This window comes from Cucurbita moschata, unplaced genomic scaffold (assembly GCF_002738365.1).
Source record: "Cucurbita moschata cultivar Rifu unplaced genomic scaffold, Cmos_1.0 Cmo_Scf00052, whole genome shotgun sequence".
In the NCBI taxonomy this organism is placed as follows: domain Eukaryota; kingdom Viridiplantae; phylum Streptophyta; class Magnoliopsida; order Cucurbitales; family Cucurbitaceae; genus Cucurbita; species Cucurbita moschata.
In genome coordinates, this window is record NW_019268568.1 from 270,874 (window position 1) to 275,964 (window position 5,091).

Below are 5,091 nucleotides of genomic sequence, written 5' to 3' on the forward strand. Positions count from 1 at the left end.
ACGTTTTTTTTTTAAAAAAATGGGTCGAACAGAATCGTCTGTGGGCTAGGTGTTGTGTAATCTGTTTGCCAAGAATAATCTGATCACTGTGTGTAATTGTATGTAACCTGGTTGACATGTATCCTGATTGTCATGTAATCTGATTGTCGTATATTCTGATTGTCATATAATCTGATTGTCGTATATTCTGATTGTCATATAATCTGATTGTCGTATATTCTGATTGTCATATAATCTGATTGTCGTATATTCTGATTGTCATATAATCTGATTGTTGTGTAACCTGATGGTGGGTAATCTGTTTGTGGTGTGATATGGTTAGGTTGTGTAATCGGATTGTTGGGTAATCGGATTGTTGGGTAATCAGATGGTTGGGCAATTGGATGGTTGGGCAATCAGATGGTTGGGCAATCGGATGGTTGTGTAACCTGATGGTTGGGTAATCTGTTTGTGGTGTGATATGGTTAGGTTGTGTAATCTGGATAGGTGTAATCTGGATAGGTGTAATCGGATTGTTGTGTAATCGAATTGTTGTGTAATCGGATTGTTGTGTAATCGGATTGTTGTGTAATCGGATGGTTGTGTAATCGGATGGTTGGGCAATCGGATTGTCGTGTTGTGTAATCGGATTGTCGTGTAATATGGTTAGGTTGGATAGTCTGATGATAGGTGTCTATTGCCGACATAATGTGCTTGTAGGTAGCCATGAGTAAGGGGTTTGTGGTAATAGTTACACGCTGTGTGTTTCGGGTAACTAGCTATCAATAGTCACCTTTGGGGTGATTCTAGAAAAGACTATCCAATAATGGTTACACGTTGTGTGTTTCGGATAACCAGCCGTTGATAGTCAATTGGAGGAAATAAGAAGGTGAGGTCCTTGTGGTAATGGTTACACGCTGTGTGTTTCGGGTAACCAACTAGGAATAACCACTTTAAGAATTGAAAGTGGCGTTGAGGTTGTGGTGGCAATGATCACCTGTTGCATGTTTTGGTTGATCACCTTATAACGATTCATATGTTGACCCCCATTAGGGGAGTTCCTTACTGAGTATTTTTATACTCACCCTGTTTTCTTTTAAATGATTTTTCAGGCGAACTGTGGCACGGAGGTGACAAGTAGGATGCCAAAGTTAGTCACGGGGCGATTCAAGGAATTTTATGTTTTTTAATAGTCTCATTTTGTGGGAGAGACGTTTATGCATTTTTGTTATTAATTTAAACTATGTTGTGGATGCCTAATTTGTGCGACCAGGCGGTCGCATCAGACTTCCTTTTGATTTTAAACTTCCTCTTTGTTTTGAATGTTTTAAATGGCTTTAGGTGGCATTGTTTTTTTTTTTTTTTTTTTTTTTAAAGGGGTACCCTTTTGATTTTAAACTTTCTCTTTGTTTTAAATGGCTTTGGCATTGTTTTTTTGTTTTTTGTTTTAATTTTAAAGGGTACCCCGCACCTAATTTCTAATAAATTTGTGCATGATTTTCATCATTTTCCAAATCAATCTCATTATTTTTTTCGTAATGGCTCTGACCGCTACTTATACGATTAGTTGGGTCGTTACACCTGAGGTGTACGATGCCGCCGTTGATCTCACATGGATAAAGTAGCACGAGGCTTGAGTATTTCTAGAATACTCGAATACTCAGTAAGTGATCCCCTATCGGGGTCATGCAACAATCACATGCAATGAGATGATGAGATCTATCTTTCGTTCCATTTTTCCTACGGTGCTGTTCTAATGGGTAACTTTGGACGTGTACCATATACTCTACACACAACCCATACGTGCGAGTATGGGCTCACCAGCTAGTTCGCACACCGCTGGCCCACTTTCCTTATCCGGTGGGCATACTCTAGAAGCCCCTTATGTCGGACACCCGCTAAAACTAGTAACCGTTACGGCAGAGCTATGCAAAGCATAACGATCGTTGTCCTGCCATTGGATGTACGCGTCCGTACCGATGGGATATGGGTATCCCCCCAAATGCATGAACACACAAAAATGCATGAACACACAAAAATGCATGAGGTCCCCATTACATCTACATTTGTCATTAATGAACATAACCTCACTGTCACATTTCGTGCTTACATGTCATTTCTCATTTTTCATTTACGTATCATAACATATTACTGTTGGGGTTATATTTCCAGGCAGTTTACTGTATTTCATGTCATACAATTCGTGCTGTTTACATTCAAATATTTCATACAATTATGCCACAATCATTCAAGAACAACATAAACGTCATACGCATTATATATAACATCAGACTAACCCGCGTACATAGCATACATTCACGTTCACATGATTACGTACTTAAGCACAACAATTTAGCATACAATTTAATGACACGTGCAAAACCACGGGCATGTACCAACATACAACAAATAACGCGTAACCTACGACGAGTGAGCCACTTACTTGGTAGGCCTTAGCCGAAGTACTCCCTAAAATATAAACGTAAGCTCTTAGCTCCTCGTAAACATTCTATGCTTCTGTTGGGGTTGGTTCCTATTGGATCATTTGACACCTTCGTTAGTATTTCACAAACATAACTAATTTCCAACTTGAATTTGTGAAATACGACCTTAAAATAATGTACGAGTGTATGATAATGTATAAGTTATGATGATGTATGAGTTATGATGCTTGATGATGTGCATAATATATATATATTTCAATGAATGACGTACTTGATATGCTTGATGCACTTTATGGCAATATGATGAGTATGATGATTGCATGACGTTTACCTTAATATAATGATGTTTTCCATATTGAGCATGCTATATGATGATGAGTGCCATATTGCATCATGTCGTTAGATCGACATAAGACACAACCCTAAGAGCATGAAAATGATATTAATATAAATATCCACGAGTATGTGTTACCTAGAGTAACAAAGAGATGAGACTAGAAGGTTGTGTCAGAAGAGACATTATGATGAATTTAGAGGGACCTCATGCATATTGTATGTTCATAAGCATAGGGCTACTTCCCCTAGAGATGATGAGTGCGAACGCGCACAGTATGATGATGAGTGCGAATGTGCACGAGTGTGAATGCGCACAGGTGAGGGTGTTCATGAGGCGCATGACACTATGGGGTTCCGCTGACCTCTAGACGTCGCTAGAGATTAGCTTAACTAGAGGGTCCAGGGGGTATGCGAGCGCCCTGGAGATTCACACTCACACGTGTGAATTGTGTGTAGGGAAGTACTATACATCTAATTTGTCCAAGACTAGAGGCCACCCCTATGTTATGATGATTAGAGATAGGTTGTGTTTGCATTTGCATGGCTCCCTATAGTGGGGCCACTTACTGAGTATTCTTCGAAATACTCAGGCCGTGTGCCACATCATTTTTCAGGTAAAGGCAAGGCGCACTTGTACGAAGGACGGCGACATCGCGAGCAGGTACTGTGACACGTGCATAAGGTAGACTCATATTTAAATTTCTAGTTTTAAGCTAAGTAGGTTGTTTTGCATTTCATTGTTTTAAATTATTTTGCATTTGTTTTTATTTTCTCTAAATTTTAATATTTCGTATTTAAACACGTAAGACCATGACTGTGTTTTCCAGAGAAGAAGTTGTTTTAAACGTTTTTTTTTTCGAAGTTTAGATTATAAATGATGTTCATGTAAGAGTTATATTTTCGCATTATGGATGAGCATGAGACATTAGTAGTGACTCTGAATATGTGGAAATTTAGGGTCGTTACAACTAGAGTAAGACACCCAACGTCATCCATATACTATAGACTATTTAGGTTAATACTTGGACATAATTCTGTCATATGTTGGTTCAAGACTATAATAATAACTTTGAATCTTTTATAAAATGGATAATATTAAATTGTAAAAAAAATAATAAAAATTATTATTAAAAATTAAATAATTAATTACAAGACTTTATGGTATAAATCCCAACATCATATCTATTTTAGAGGGTGAGGCCCATTGATCTACTCCAAGAAGATTGAAAATGCCTCAAAATGGAACTTAAGGGGAGACATGGTGTGCTCTCTACCACCTATGGGGCTCGTGGCCTAAGTGAACTATCTTGTGGCACATATGTGTGTCACAGTGAGGGTGAGCGTTGCGAGACAAATGTCTCGGGTGACTTCTTTTGATATGGGTGTTTCAAGGACGGTGTCACAGTGCTGACATTGTGCCCTCGCCATGTGTTAGAGATTGGTATATGCACCCGCTATCTGGTATAGGGTCCATAAATGATTTGGCATGGACGCAGAGGGTCCAATGCATCAATAAAACCTAAACGGTTGAATGTTCGAGATGGGTCTTTTCTCGACGAGCATGACCGAGTGAGCTATGATGACCGATGACATCTGACATGTGTGTCATGTGTAATTGATAACCAAGATGACAGTACGAGATGCGAAATTACATGCGAGAGACCTTGGCCTCGAGTAGAGACAAGGTTGAGCCATAAGACTTGCCCTAGTGTTGAGACAAGTCGGTTAGGTTGTAGACAATTGAACATGCACATAAGACGATGTGAGTGATTGAACAAACTTAGATTTTGCACGAGTTATGTTTGATTGGTGAAGGCAAATCTCACCTAAGATCTGACAAAGTTACAAAGACGGACAAAAATACATAGGGGGTTTGAGTTTCCCTCAAGGCTTTGTCATGATCATGACGCCATACAATTGAAAAGGTACAATCGTAACACTCAACCCCTACTTCGACTCCACTATCATTATCGCTCCTATTGTCACTAATCCTGACAGGATCGAGTTGTAGCCCTATTTTTATGTTAAGCATATTGACTCGACCAAAAAAAAAATATCAAACCCGAATCAACCAAGATTTTTAGTTATCCAATAACTAAATCCAACCCAAACGGAAGAAAAAAAAAATATAACCCAACTCAACCTTTACGATACGAGTTGGATAATTCAGCAAATTTTCAAATCATTCCAACACGTTAAAATATACTTCTTTTTTATTCATGTTTTAACATATCATTAAATATCATATTAACTTATTTTATGAACTTAGCCTTATTCTTAAAAAAAAAAAAAAAAAAAAAAAAAAAAAAAAAAAAAAAAAAAAAAAAAAAAA